The sequence below is a fragment of the Mus caroli genome, unplaced genomic scaffold (genome assembly GCF_978045245.1).
Source record: "Mus caroli unplaced genomic scaffold, Mus_caroli_1 scaffold_2, whole genome shotgun sequence".
NCBI classification, from domain to species: Eukaryota; Metazoa; Chordata; class Mammalia; order Rodentia; family Muridae; genus Mus; species Mus caroli.
The window spans coordinates 29,886,994-29,903,081 of record NW_028227257.1 but is presented as its reverse complement, the minus strand read 5'-3'; the positions used below and the strand labels follow the sequence as shown (position 1 = coordinate 29,903,081).

Below are 16,088 nucleotides of genomic sequence, written 5' to 3'. Positions count from 1 at the left end.
CCTTTTTAAAAAATATATAAAAACAAAACCTTTCTCCAAATCAGCATATCCTTCAGTTGGCAACCGGGAAAGCTTCTATCCTGCCCTCTCTTCCATAAGAATAATAAAGCAACCAAAAAAAACCATAACAAACAAACAAACAAAAAACCCAAAAAACCTATTCCTCTTGAAAATCTGTATTCTCTTCTTCTAACTATAAAAGCAATTTAATCACACTTCTATTAATACCTGTTAATAAGAAGCAGGCAGCTAGTCAAGCCAGGATTGTAACCCAAAATTCCCGAGGAGCCCAGGAACAAAGCCCATCAGCTCCTGAAGACTTTAACACACCATCTATGTGTTATGCTCTGAGCCGCAGACTTCCATCAATACCTGTTCATTGCAGGCAATTATCATTGCTCTCTACTTGGAGTCAGTGACTAATTTTCCCTATCCTAGTTCCAAACCATGGACAAAATTCCCCACCTGATTCAGACAAAATCTGTATATAAATCTATCCTGAAAGCAAAGAACCCCAACTTTATAAATTCACAGTTAAATCAATATCTGCTCCAAGAAGTAGGCAGCTAGCTTCCATTCTCCAGCTCTCTGAGTAGCCATCTTAACTCATTTTACAGCTGAGGACCTCAGAGCTCTCTTCAAGGTCCCCTTGCCTGAGGCATCACATGATCGACTCTGCTCAGACTCTTTTCCACTCAGATCCCCCTGATTAATCTCTAACTCAGAGGCCAAGAATCCCAAATTTCCAGTGCATTTCAGCCCCATGTTGGTTTACCACCTGTATTAGAAAATATTAAAAAACAAAACAAAACTAGACAAACAAAAACAAAAACACCACCATCCTGCTCTCCTTCCCTTCTTTTCCCCTCTCTGTCTCTCTGTCCTTATCTCTAAAATTCTCAGCCCGCCTCCCTTTTCCACTGCCCAATGACAGGCTCTCATTTTCTCTTGTACCTGCCCTCACCTGCATATAGACAGCAATCCATACTTGTTTGTTTGCTTGCTTCTTTCTTTCTTTCTTTCTTTCTTTCTTTCTTTCTTTCTTTCTTTTTTTTTTTTCAGACAAGGCTTTTCTGTGCAGCCCTGACTATTCTGGAACTCAGTCTGTAGATTAGGCTGGCCTTGAAATCAGTTATCCACTTGCCTCTGTGCCTCTGCCTCTTGAGTGCTGGGATTAAAGACATGAGCCACCACTGCCCAGCTACATATCTTTATTTGAATTAATATAAAACAATCATAACTAGTGCAGGTTACAATGTGACATATCAATACATGTATACAATGAATGATCAGATTTGGGTCATTGGCCCATCTGTCACTTCAAACACTAAGCCGTCCTTGTGCTTCTTCAAGTTAACTACCAGAGAAGAATTTGAATGTTTCCTTAAGATCTTATCAAAATGATGCCAGAGTCACCCATGGAGTCCCTTCTAGTTCTTTGTAGAAGGTCTGGGCAATGGGCAGATAATTTGGCTGTGGGAACTGAGTAGGAAAAGGGTCCCAGAATCTTTTTCCCTTCTGTTTCTGTCTAGTGCATGTTTGAAGGAAAAGGGCAGTAAAAAGCTGGGGCTTGAAGCAAGTCTTCTCATACTTGGAGGGATCCTAGTGTGGGATATAGTCCAAGGAACACTGGTCTCTCCTTTCTGGAATACATTTGGAAGAAGTCAAAACACAACTTGAAAGAAACGGTGACATTTTACAGAGGTTCTGGAGGCAATATCCCTTGATGCTCTGGCTTTATTTCTCTTTTGTCAGTAGTGTTGCCGTTGCTGTTTCAGCAACACAATGCAATCTTTCCTATCATTTCCAGTCATTTTTCACATTCTATTCACATTCAGGGTCTTCAGCACCCTCAGAAAAATTAGAAGGGAATGAATGGTGTGATGTGAACACAAGGGGGTTTGCTGGCCTTTGGCAAGCTTAATACCACACTAACTAGTCATGGAAAGTGATGAGGAGGTGTGCCTGAAAGTAGTCTCTAATCAAAATGTTCATCTGCAGACTGGAATGTCCTTGTCCCGCAATCACGTGTCACAGTCTTGAGAGTCACCATGAGATCAGAGTCCATTCTCAAGTTCTGTTACCTTCTTTGGTACTTGTTTTCCTCCCCAGTGTCACACCAACCCCAGAGATTACACTGTGACATGTGACCACCATGTGACACCCACCTGGTTCCTCTGCTCTGGGTAGAGCCAAAAGACCCAGCAGTTCAGAAGGGAGCTAACACATAAGCATGCATCAGTATGGAGCCACTACCAACTTAATTCTATTTCATTAACCTAGAGGAAGAAGTAGCATAGTTTAATTAGCCTGTATTTTATTGGCTCCAAGGGTAGTTTTCCAAATGTGGACACTGGGCTAGCAGCAGTGGATTTCTTTGGAATGTCTTAGGAATGCATGCATACTCTTGGGCCTTCCCCAGATCCTGTGAATGAAACTCTCCAGAGTGGTGCACAAGCCTCTGAATGGACAAATCTGTGAGATACTGGTGGAGCTCATGTTTAAACCTAATCTCCTAGGATAAAGAAAGCCAAAGTTGGTCATTTCCTAATGAACCAGGGTCACTTTTAGTAGAAACCCCAGTGCACATGGAGACACAGTGCATGGTGCTCCTATACCACAACTCTAACCTATCTCTTCCTTTGTGCCATCATCAGCAACCAGCTCCTGTTTCCCAGATCCATTTAGTTCATTTGTTAACTTTTCAGTCACATAAAGAGGCCCCACAATTAATAACAGAAGAAATGAGAAAGAAATTAAAAGAGCCTGTATCTCTCCATGTCTTTTCCAAAAGCCAGCCTTCCCAGGAGACTGAGAATTTACAAACATGTTCATGAATAGTTTTGTTGTTACAAGTAAAAGAACATCATGATCTATTTTAACTTGAAACTTTATATAATATAAATGCTTTTGTTCTCAGTACACTGCTCAGTATTGATATTTTTAATGATTTTGTAGCATTATGATTTATGAATGTACAGTACTTAATCAAGCCTTTACCCCCAAAATGAACATACAAATTTCTTTCAAATTCTCATTTTGTATTCCTATCAGCAAGAGAAATTTCACTGAATCAAAAATTACTCATGTGCAATTTTCATCAGATACTATAAAGCATCCTTCTGCCGTATGGATAAATTTTTGCTTCTAAGAAACAAAATATGGAATGCTATTCCTTCCACCTGCAGGGCTCAGTGTTCAACTTCCACCACATGATAAAAACAAAGACCTTAAGCCGGGCGTGGTGGCGCACGCCTTTAATCCCAGCACTCCGGAGGCAGAGGCAGGCGGATTTCTGAGTTTGAGGCCAGCCTGGTCTACAGATTGAGTTCCAGAATAGCCAGGGCTATACAGAGAAACCCTGTCTCGAAAAACAAAAACAAAAACAAAAAAACAAAGACCTTAATGCTTTTCAATGTTTATTCAAACGGTCACAATATTTTAAATATTCACATTTATTGCTTTTCATTATTTTCATTTCTTCTGTAACTTGCTAGGTCACACATTTCTGTATTTCCATGGGACTTTTATACTTCATTGACTTGTTGATTTTTTTTTTTTTAATATCAGCTACTCACTTTGCCTGAGTTATATCTCCCATACTTGCAGTTGTCAAAAGTGCCATTTGCTACACAGAGAAATTGTCTCTTCTGTAGCATGGAGAGGAATGTGAGCTGACTGTGCAGAATCTTGGTCTAACTTGGCAGAAATCTGAACTGATGTCTCCGAGGCACCATTAGAAGATACAGTCTCAACAGGCAGCCTGGATTCGTGAGTCAGAATCTTTCAGGGCCACCCAGCTTCTGCCAGCTCCAAATAGGAAGAGAGCATGGCTTCCAAGCCATCTCTTATTCTGTTGCCATAGAGATTTTTGAGACAAGGAAACCAATGTCAATAGAGACCTCTTTTGTTAACTCTGAGCTGTGGGGCCTAGGGATAGCTTCATGGTGTGATTCTTGGACTAAGGATGATGTTGCTTCTTTCAACCAAGAGAAAAGGGTAGAGAAGAAATAGTGTGTGGAACCAAGCCCTTGGTCTTCAGGTAAAAGCCACTACATAGAATCTCCCACTGAGGCAGCTTCATGTTACTATTTAAAAAGTTTTCTGACTTTCTGGGTTTTCCCGTGGTCTTTTTAGAGTGCATTGGGTTACATAAGTTCCTCTCAATGTTGATGTCGTAAAGAGTGAAGATTGTTGATGTGCTAAAGATAGGCCTGAGACCCAAGGGGCATTGCCACTTATTCCAAATAGAATGTAGAGTAAGCAGAACCTGTGCTATTCAGGCCTTTCTCCCAGTTTTCTTTTTTTTTTTTAAACTGGTAATTATTTAAGTTTTTAAATTGGAAATACATCTTGGGGAAGAAGCCAACCAAAGGAATACCTGATTGTAAACTTTGTTTTTTATTGTACTAATATAACACAAACTTTTGCATAACCACACCAATGCAATTATTCATACAAGCTTTATATTTTATTACCAGTTACCCACTCTGTGTGATACTGGGTCTTGCATGGTATTTAGTGCTCAGGTGGGTGACCTCTTCTGCTTACTTTGACCACCATTCTTGCTATTTCCATGAATGTATACAAACACACACACATACACACACATATTATATATATATATATATATATATATATATTTATTTATATATATATATATATACACAGACACCTCAAATATAATATGACATGCATATCTCTCCTCTAGGAATGTGTCAACAGTTCATTTTCATGAGAAAGAACATACTTCCTCCATCTCAGTATTTTTGCTCAGAAGGCTATACTATCCTATAATTCCCATTTTTTCTTTCTAATATTTTTGTATTATATATTTTATTTATTTATTTTTACTTTTGACCTTTCATACATGTATAAAATGTATTGTGGTCATATTTACCACCATTATCCTCTTTATCTCCCTCCTTGTCCTGCCAGTGCCCTTCTTCCCAAGTATTCCTCCCTCCCTCATTCCCTTCCTTTTCCTCTCCTTTGTATGTGTGCAAGTGTGCATGTGCATGTGTGCACTTGTAGGCATTCTCAGGTTTTGTACTGATAGCAACAGCTGCTGTGTATTCTGACATTTCACAGTTAACTCATGTGTTAGTCAGTCTTCCACTGTGTAGACAAATGCCTGAGATAGTCAACTTACAAAGAGAAAATGTTTACTCTCCTCTTTTTGGAAATGGAAGTCTTCCATGTTGGTAGAAAGTTAGCTCCCTTCATCTTTATAGCTGCAAAGTGACTAAGTACTGGGGGGAAAAAAAGCCTATCAAAACTGTGTAAGTATACTAGAATGTCTCTGAGACACAGGTGTAAATTATAAGCTTTCATGAAGGCCTCTAAAGACTATGCAGTCACTTGGGCATTTGCTTCTAACAGCAACCATTGCCTGGTTGTTCTCCTGGAGAACTGTTGGTCAAGAAGACCTTGTCCTTTCTACCTGGAGATATGTGTTTATCTGCCCTCCTCCCTTCATTGGAACAACTCTTCTAGGTAAAATCCATGAAACTAGACAATAGAAAAGCAGGCCTTCAAAGGAGACCTCTGTTTTTGTCCTCCAAGGTCCCAGCTAATTTGAGATCCTTTTTATGGAGCATATTGCTAACCTAGGAAATTCCAGCACAGTATAGAGTCCTCAGACTTCTATCACAAGAGTTATCCCAAGTGCTGATTTCCCTGGATGTGACCTCTTTCAAACTATTAAAATTCTGTTATTTAAATGGAGAGGGAAGACATCCCAGAAACAAGACAAAAAGCAGAGCAAGTCCTCAGCCTGCAGGTACTCTGCAAAGGCCCAGCATCCATGTAGAGGGGTGAGAATAGGCACAGCTGGCTATATAATAGTAATAAAAGTAGCCAGCTGGTAGAGGTCATTTGACTCCCTCTGGACCTCCTTATTTCCAACTACCACTCTACTTCCTACTGTCAGGACTCTGTGGATGCAATCCTAGACAATCATAAAAACACCTTGGAAACTGTTGTGACTTGCTTAAATGCTTCTGTCAAGGCAAAAGATGGTAAATGGCCAAGGCTAAAATGTCCAAAGAAGTTTTACTTCCAGCTGATACATTGTCTTGCCTCATGCAGTTATGAAAGGTGGAAGTGAATGGGTCACTTGAGTAAAATAGCTGAAGTTCACCCCTCATTTGAAGCGAGAAAGCAGAATGTGCATAGCAGCCCTTCTGCTGGGTCCCAAAGCCAAAGACTCCATGACTGTGCATGGCTTAAGAACCATCACAGAACAAGGTAAAGCAGCAGCAGTGATAGGGAGGGAAAAGATAAGTAGGGCAAAATCCAGGAGAAAATATTACAAGTGAACCCACAGTACCTACCCTGAGCTCAAGAAGACGAAGACAGATACCCAGAGTATAGCTGTGTGCTTAGTGCAGCAGGAGTGCTCAAGGGGAGGGCACTTTCTAGGTTCTGAAAGGTAAATGCAAACTCATTTCTCCTCCATTAATACAGGAGAGGGGGCAAGTCATCCATGACAATGCCCTATCAGAGAGTCACACCCCATTATCTGCTGGGAATTGTGGATGAAAAACAGGCTATTCATATGAAAATTGAAGGAATTTCTCCTTGGGGCTGCAATGCAAGGGCAACCAGAAGGTTATGGAGTAACCCCAGCTTATCACAAGAAGACAGCAGGGTGGCTGCCTATAAAGTAAGACCTATATCCCTTAACTTCAGAAACCATGTCATCACCATATCTGTCTATTCTAGGTATGAAAATGGATTATTCAAGAAGGGGTACTACCTGATAGGCATGCAGACATATGAGAACAGTAATACGGTGGAAACAGAAAATAAAATCTGTGTGTTTTAAATGCATGTTAAGATGAACATCAGTGCATGTGGTTGCTACTGAAATCAGGAAAAGGAGACTAGCAATTGTCAAGATGAGTCACATTAATTGGGCAAGCAAAGGCTAAGACTTCAGCATGAAAGGCTCTTGGTGGCTCTCATCACGGGCCCATGACAGTTTCCACTTCCAACTTCAGAATGAGTACTGTGTCAGTGATGGAATATAAGTAACAAGGAGAACCAGAGGCATCTGTGCTAAGATACTACACAGTCCAACCTGGAGGCAGCTCTGTGGCCATCTTCTTCATGGCAATAGTGAAGGTATCATCTTTGGAGAATGATCAAATTGAATGGTAAATAGAGGCAAGGATGCACCACCTTGTGCAGAGACCACAGAGGCCTTACCTAGGATCACAGAAACATACATTGTCTGAAACATGAACAGGAGAGATGCCATTCTGGATCAGGGAAAGGGAGTCAGAGAAAATGTGACTGAGCTTGTGACCAACAGGGTGATAAAGTAGTCAGGATAAGCTGCACACCCCACCAGAAATCTGTGCCGTTTAGATCCAGTGCTACTAAGGGCTTCCCATAGGGCATTGGCAATGTTGGTTATAGGCTTGGGGGACACAGCATTCCATGTTGTGGATGAATTCCCATGGGAATGGAGAGACCAAGGCACAACTGTACCTAAGGCAGAGCCTTTGCATTTTAAGGAGCCTTCTGATGCCTTCAGGTTCAGAGGAGGGTATGGTATAACTCTACATCAGCTTGCTGGCCTGCCTGACAAGGACACCATGCTACTTGTAGGTACAAATTGAAATATTGTCCTGGTACTGTTGAGGACAAAATACCTCTCTAAAGTTTCAACCTCAGTAGATTTTTTTACGCTGTGCATCCCTATTGAAGTTTTGGCCAATATAATCCCTGGTGAATAAGTAGGACAAATTTAAGGAGCAATTATGTGAACTGTTGCATTTTTATTTTATTCTTGCCTTACAATCTATGTTGCCTTGTTGCTTTGGCCATTTGGGATTATTTGAAACCAGACCCTATGTCTAACTGACATCCTTTCCTCTCAAGAGTTTGTCTTTTTTCACTATAAGTAGTTGCTTCCAGTTCACCCAGTATTGATGTACAATAATGTACAGCCTCAGAATTGCTGATGTGCATCTTCCCTGTTCAAGCTCTAGAATTAGCTGTTTCTTCATAGAACCTTAGCTTTTATTGGATAACAGTGTAAGAAACCAAGATCTGGACAATAACTGCTGATTGTCAGCCCTCCCTGTGACAAAACTAGGAGATAAATGTGCATACTTAGTCATGTGACTACATCTGTAGAGAGTATTTGTACTTTTAAATATGTATACATATTTCTACATTTATACTTATTTTGAATACATGCGCATATTTACATCCACCTTTGTCTATATCAGTCTAAACTTGAGTCCATCCATAGCAATGCCTCCAACTCCGTGCCCATTATCATGTATCACAACAGCCATCTTCCCTTGTTTCCTTGCAACGCCCTGGTTCTGCAGTGAGAATCCCTCACTTGTTCTCTTCCATATTAACTAGGGGCTTCATATTATTGACTAATATCTTCCCAGAAAAGAACCTGAATACAAAAACATGTGTGAGTTCTTTTCCTTTAGTCCTCAAAGTCACCTCATTTCCAAAGTTACTTAGGTCAAAACCTTCCTTCTCAAACCCTTTGGTGAAGTTGCTTCATAAATTTGAAAGTCAATTAGACCCCTTGCCATAATCTGCATTGCATCCTGGTATCCTCTGACCGTCTACTAATTTTATTTATAAGACTCAGTCAGTACTTAAGTTCCCTGAGCTTTGGCAATTATGTACAAAGCACTTCTTACCCACCATGACAGGATGTCCATACAAGACTGTTTCTTAAGTACCCCAACTTCAAACAAGAAGCAGTATAGCTTCAATGTGAAATCTGTAAAATGTGGTATTCAAAATATTCACGTTATAGCTCCCCACCCCCACCCGATAACTCTTTTCCGGATTTCACAACAGAAAATGGACATAGCATCAAGCACAAGAGCCATAGTTCAATCCCCAGCACAGAGAAACACAAAAGAATAGTGAGTGATAATTAACTCAGGTAGCTTGGTATATTTGAAAATATAGAAGTTAGATTTTGTATTCCAAAGAAGATACAGAACCATGCAGACAAGCTACATCCCGATGCCCACAGGGACATAGGGAAATTAGTGGATGATTTTGGGTTCAGGACACTTCAGATTCTGAACACATTTTCATTTAAGTGTATAATTTTTAGCAAATTAATCCTTTTTTTTTAACCAAACTTCCATGTGCTCATCCTTAAGCAAGGCCATTATTCATCCTCATTCCTCTGCAGCTCATGTAGATTCTAAGACAGATGTGATTTAAAATGACTTTTAAAACATTTGAAAAACACTGTAGCAAGCTGTGTATTTCAAACAGGAGGACAAAGAAATTTCCATTACGCACACTGTCCTGCAGGGTAACTTTGCCCGTGTTCTATCCCTGGGAGGATCCCAGTCTCTTCTTCACTCCAGATTCACTTAGTACCCAATGTGTCTCTGCAAGGATGTGGGAAGGAGGAACTGGGTGACTTACAATCCTTGGGCCACTGATACCCTTCCTCTTCCTTATCAACAGATACACATAACACTTTTTAACATTCAAGATGCTATTCGGGCAATCAGGCCCTGTTGAAACCACTATGCTGGAAGCAAGTCAGGCCCCAAAGAGAGGCCACTGGCATTAGGCCTTCAAATCATCTTAGCCCAGGCCATAGATGTCTAAAAAGATTCCAAATTGGACTTTGAATCCATTTTCCATGTGCACACTATTGAGACCCCCTTGCTGAACCCTTTCTATACTGTGGCCCACATTATTCAGGAACATTTCTTGACTTTCCTAAGCCTCTGACCTACTTAGCTGCAGTGACAGATCATCAGAACAGCCACTACTCTGCCTTAGTTACTGTTCAAAAATTGCTTATGTCCAAATTCCTTGAGACTCCATGACACAGTGACTCATTTCAGCTGAGAGGGGAGGAGAACAAATCGCAGACAGGGAAAGAGTCTTGCTGAAAGCCACTGTAGTGCTAAGCAGTCACAATTGGGGAGACATGCGCTTGGGCTCCCAAAACACTTGTAGACATTTTGGAAAGGAACTATTGGAAAAGTAAAACTGCTTGGTGTGCCTGCTAGATTAAACTATGGCTATATGGAAGATGACTCTTATCACCACTCTGTCTTAACTGGTGTACTAAGACTCCTGAGAGGCATTGAGACCCTTCACCAAAGTGTCTTTATGGATTTTGCTGTATTTCCGGGGGTGGGGGGGCTTTGTTAATTATGTTTATCTTATTATTTTTCAACTGAAACTGTCTGCACCTCCTAGGTTTAGATGATCTGAATTGGAATGGCAGTCCACTTACCCAAAACTCAAGATGAGCAGAGCAAAACTAATGAGCTTTCCCAGCCATTGCTGAGGGATTCATGCTTCTAGGTAGGACATTCAACTGAATCAGCAGTGTCTGTTTCTATGGCTACAGCTCCCACTGAAGTAGTGCAGCAAGGATAATGAGTGTATGCTCCAGAATAAGAAGTGAAGGGAGATAGAACAAGCATAGATGGAATTGATGATAGAGAGAATCTTCTTCTATGTGCCAACGGCTTGGTACTTCTCTCTGAGCTCTGTGGGAGACTCTACCCTCTGTCCCTCTGTCCTTCTTGCCCACTAAGGCAACACAGAGATTACCCTCAAGTAAGAGAGGCTGAATCAAGAAGAACCTCATGCAACTACTACCACAATTACTACAATTAAGGCCACTATTCATCCATTGCATATTCACAAGGTAGAAAGTTCTCAGCAGATTTTCAGGAAAAAGCATCCAAACAGAACCCAGATACTTGACATAGAAGGGCTCCCTCTTCTACTTAAGATGTTTGCAATGGGAGTACTCCATGCTGGCTAGCTCCAGAAATTTTCTAACATAAATTGAAACACCCTCTAACCAGGATAGAACCAAGGCTGAGAGTTTACCTGAGCGTGCTAACACATAACCTCATCCCTTATGGAGAAACTCTACTTTGGGTGGAAAGAAGGGGGCAGACACATGCCTTGCCTCAAGAAGTTCTCATATCTATGTCCTCTCACAATAGTGATATCGGTGGAGAGAACTTCCCTTTCTAATCCAGCATCTCACTTGAAACCCCTAAACAGTTCTGACTAAGCCATGCATGCCTATCAGACACCAAGAGGTCTATAAGAAGACTATAGTGTATTCACATTGAGCCATATACAGTACCACCTCAAGGGACAGGGAACCTTACCCTTTTATGTTATTCTTTTGAGTTTGTTAGAAGTAAATGTCTTGTCTTTGTTTTTGAATTTATTCAAAACAAGAAGATTCTTATGAGCTTGTGTCTGCCAGGTGGCTCTTAATTAGATGCTTTCATAAAGAAATTGATATAGGCATACTTGTAGTTTTGCACTCTGCTTCCAGATAGGGAACTCAGGAGACTACACAGGTAAGGAGTGCCGTGCACATAGGCAGAACAAATGGTAGTCTTCTCTGCATGGCTCAGCATCCATTAACTTGAGCAGAAACAGAGCACACTGCAGAATCATGTCTGTTTTGCATACATGTCACATTAAATCATGCCTCATAAGTTAAGTGTCTTTTCCGATGAGGATAGGCAATGCTAGAGAAACAGGTATGTCCATAGGCACTGTCTTACTCAAGGTTTCTATTTCTATGACCAAAAGCACTTTGGAGAGGAAAGGATTTATTTGAGTTTACAGCTCTCTATCATAGTCCATCACTGAAGGAAGTCAGAGAAGGAACTCAAGCAGGGCAGAAACCTGGAATCCGAAGGTGATGCAAAGGCCACGGAGGAGCACTACCTACTGGTTCTGGAGCTGGCTTTCTTGCAGCACCCAGGACCACCAGCTCAGCAGTGGTACCACTCACAGTTTTCTAGGACATCCACAAATAATCATCTGAAGATAATGTCTCAGATGCCAATATGGTGAGGGGATTTTTGCAATTGAGGTTCCTCTTTCCAAATAAGTAGCATGTGTCAAATTGACATAAAACTACCCAGGTTAGCACCTTGGTATCATCTGGGTATGAAATAGCTTCTATAGGCTTGAATGTTTAAACACTTGATCCATGGCTGGTAGTGCTGTTTTGTGACATCATAGAACCTTTGGGACCCACTTGGAGCATATGAGTTGCAAGATGAAGGAAGGCTATAGCTAAGACACATTTTTGGCCTAGTAATTCTCTTTGACTTCCACAATGTGGGCAAATACCACTGCCATGAACCACTACTAGGCTTTCCCTACCATGGCAGATTGTAACCTCTCAAAATGTGGGCCATAATATATTCTTCCTCTTGAGAGTTACTTCTCTGGTCTGGCATTTGAGGAGAGTAACAAGGGCGCATCACTGAGGAAGATAAGTCATTTTTCACTGAAGGGTTGAAGTATCTCAAGGAACTGGAAGACCAGAAAATAAATGCTCAAATACATTTCAAAAACAATCACAGTGGAGACAAGCAATAAAGCTGAAAACTAGCTTAAATGAAGAAATGCCTTTTTTCCCACTGGGAATGAAAAATCCCAGGACATAAATTTTGTACTAGTAACTGTATACAAGAAAGTTTTATGGGAGGTAGAGAATGGACTAAGCAGTCTGCACAGACTCCAGGACAAGTCATGTGCCAGTAAGCTGTGCTCAGGGCTCTTTTCTAGGCTACGGGCATATATGTCCTGTGTCCTATGTGGAAAACTAAGATGCTCCTGATTGCTCATTTTCCTATAAGGGAATCCCCTCCACTCCTCATTGAGAAATGGCCTTCAGCATAAGGACACAATGGGAACACAAACATTCAATCTACAGCATTTTGGCACACAGATATATTTCAGTGGAATAAATGGGCAAGACTAACTTTACTAAATCTCTTCCTTTGAAGTGAGTAAGAGATGAAGCTTATGTGGGTTCCTGATTTACAGCCTTTTCTCTTGTGAATGTGTCCTCACCAGAAATCTAAGACACAAAGAACACTGTGCTTACCAGGGGATTGCCTTCAGTTTTATTTCACCTGTCAAATAAATTCTGGTGCCTGACTCCCTTGCTGCTAGTGTATCATCACATGTTTGGCATTAGTTTAAGACAGGAACTCTTGCTGCAAGAAAATAAAGACAAACATGAGGCCCCCAGAAGAGCTGATTCTGAGAGGTACAAGCCAAGATTCTGCCACCTTTAGAAAACAATGATGTCCTAGGAAAGAAATCAGAGGCTAGATATGTGCCCAGCACCAGCCCAACATACCCTGGCTGCAGGTACAAAGCAATTAAAGGAAGTTAAAATCTAGCACCTTTGCTAAGCAAGCCAGTATAAGATGAGTCAAATATCTGAAATTACTATTGAGGATATACTGAAAACAGGTTCAGCAACATAGAAAACAAGTAACTAGTGACAAATTCCATTTCCACAGTCAGCTCTAGGATACTCATGGCTGATGAAGGCCACCACCTACTCTATTCATATCATCACCGTACTGTTTAACTCATGTTGGAAAAGATGGCTTAGATGATTTGATACAGCTATAAAATAAGAGCTTGGGAAACCCCTTCATTAAAGGAATATTGTTTAGTGTGACCCATTAGCAAGGTGCTATGCTAACGATTGACAATTAAAATGTGAATAAAGAAGCAGAATGACCACAAGTACTGGATAAGGAAGAATTCACTTGTGTTGAGACTGGGAGAGATCTTCCTGGGGAGAGAGGCCAAAAACACTGCAAATGGATGAGGATCCTAGAGAAGTGGCCAGTGAGGCTGGAAGAAAAAGAACTGGGACAGGGATGGGTGAAACAAGACATGAAGGTCTTGGAGGTCCCCAAAATTGAAAAGCTTTTGAGGGATGTTCTGAGAAGAGGCGAGAAAATGTAGAAAAGGAAATGATTATAGGATGTGTACATTCTTGCAGTGTTCTCCATTGCAGCCAGAGTGAGGGCAGGACAGAGGAAACTGTCTAAATGAATCTGACATCAGAGAAACAAAGAGGAGTCTGAATTTAAAGCTCTTGGTCACTGTGACAGATCACTAAGGGAAAGGGTGATGAGCAAGACTGCCTATATTGCCAGTTAAGATAGTAAATTTAGCTGTGGTTTTGGCAAGGTAATCTAGTAGTGGTACCCAGCTGTGTATGTGTGGGGGCTGGAGTTAGGAAGCAAAGGTTGAGTACATGGACATGATAGTTCAATCTATGGGTGTTGATGAGTGGTCAACAGTAAAGTAAGCATAGGGAGGCCTTTGAACTGAGCCTTTGATGATTTGTTCTGCTTTTGCTCTGTAATTCCACTATGCTGTCTCCATGTCTTCACTCTTGTTTACTCTATTCAGGACTAAGTGAGCCCCTCCAGTTCACATAGAACTCATCTCTTGATTCAGTTTGGATAGTCACCAGCTATTGCTTTGAATATTTTCTACCCTACTCTCTCCATTCTCTCCCTTTGTGCTATATCTCCTTAAAGTTTCTTATCTCTGTACTTTTCTATGCTTTCCTTGCTGATATTTTTAAATCTGTCTTCCAGAACATAAATTCTTTCTTCATCTATGTCTAATGACATCTGGTTTGCAACCGTAGTGGTTCTATTTTTTAGCTTTTGAAAATTCTTGCTGCTTTCTACTCTAGATTTGTTTCATGTCTTAATATAAATTAATTATAGCTTTGTGTTCCCTCTTAATCACGGAAAGCATTTCAATTGTTTTGAACATTAGATTACCATAGACCTCTAGTCCAGTTTCTGCAGACTCCACAACTCTACTCTCTTAGATTTCTCCAACTAGATTAAAATAGAATTGCTTTGAAAGGGCATGATTCTGGAAGTAACAATTCCGCTTGGGGTGGTATTCTCACCTACCTTTTGTCTACCCTGCAGCTTATAATTTCCCACTGTGGGTCTAAATAGAGCCAGGTTCATATTTTCTTTTCTCTGCTGGAAACCTATGAGCTGTAGCTGTGGATTGTCATTGTCCTTAGAGACCATCTTTGTCGTTTTATTTTTTCCACTTGAGTGCTGAATCCATTTGTATTTTAATTTCTCAGCAGGGCACTTGTGCCTTGAATATAATAAGCAGAGAGCCCACACCTCTGATTAGCCTGGCCTTGGTTTGATTGCTTACTCAAGGGCCAGGGCAAGCAGAGAGCTTGCAGGTTTCTCCAGTATAGGGGAAGAGTTTTGATCCCTTTGCATAGGGAGGATACTCTTCCGAATTTCTGGTTTTACGCGTGGCCTCTCTCCTCAACAAACACTTTATCTTCTCTCCACATCAAAGCATCAGAAACTCAGCCACAGTTCCCAGACCTGTCTCCTGAATGCACATTACCTACCAGCTACATGATTTCTGTTGGAAGCTAGAAAGTTTATCATATTAGTGGAATACAATCTGGGTTCTTTCACAGGTGAACACCAATCTTAGTAACAGTGGCAAAAGATCCTGGAAAACAGAAAACTCTTAGAAAACAAATAAATACAAACAATACAATTCAACATGGGAGAACTTGGGCGAGTCGGATGAATACGGTTGAAATGAAATTTTCAAAGAATTAATAAAAAACATTTTTAAATAAATAGTCATTCCTTTCTGTGGTATACGTTCATCTTCCACATACTTTATGCAGGAGGCACTGTTGTGCTATCCTGGATACAGAAGTCTCCAGATAGAACTCCCCGCCAGTTATCTGGGCCATGCAACTGCAGTCTCTACTAAGTCAGTATGGAGTTAGTATGTACAGGGGTATGAGCAGGTGCTGGGTAAGAGTCAGCAGCACAAGGATTACTCTCAGAAATTCCTGGTTCTGTAACTGTCATATTTTTTTCTCAGCCTTCATTTGCTATTTGATGGCATGTAAAAAAACAATTCCACAGAAGCTAGGCAGTTTTATGTTGCTCCCCTCTTCTAGAGGACACCACATTTAAAAATAGAAAGATACAACTCTGCCCGCCATGTTCCAAATGGAAACTTTGCTTAGTCTGTACTGAGTTCAGCTGACCATTACTGTCAAAGGCCCATAAGCATTGAATCTAACTTTGGGTCTCCATTATGGCTCCTGAATTGGGGCTTCTTCAGTGGTAGGTGTGATAAAAAGTGTCTTTGAAACACAAACACACAGACACAGAGAGAGAGAGAGAGACACACACACACACACACAGCCTGCTGGAACTGCATCCTTTCCACCCTTGTTG

At 40.9% G+C, this 16,088-nt stretch overlaps 1 protein-coding gene across 4 annotated transcripts in view; it reads left to right on the top strand.

Moving 5' to 3' along the window:
• Syndig1 (synapse differentiation inducing 1) overlaps nucleotides 1-16,088 on the top strand; it is a 185,231-nt gene that overhangs the window by 156,359 nt on the left and 12,784 nt on the right. The gene's annotated exons all lie outside the window — the stretch shown is intronic.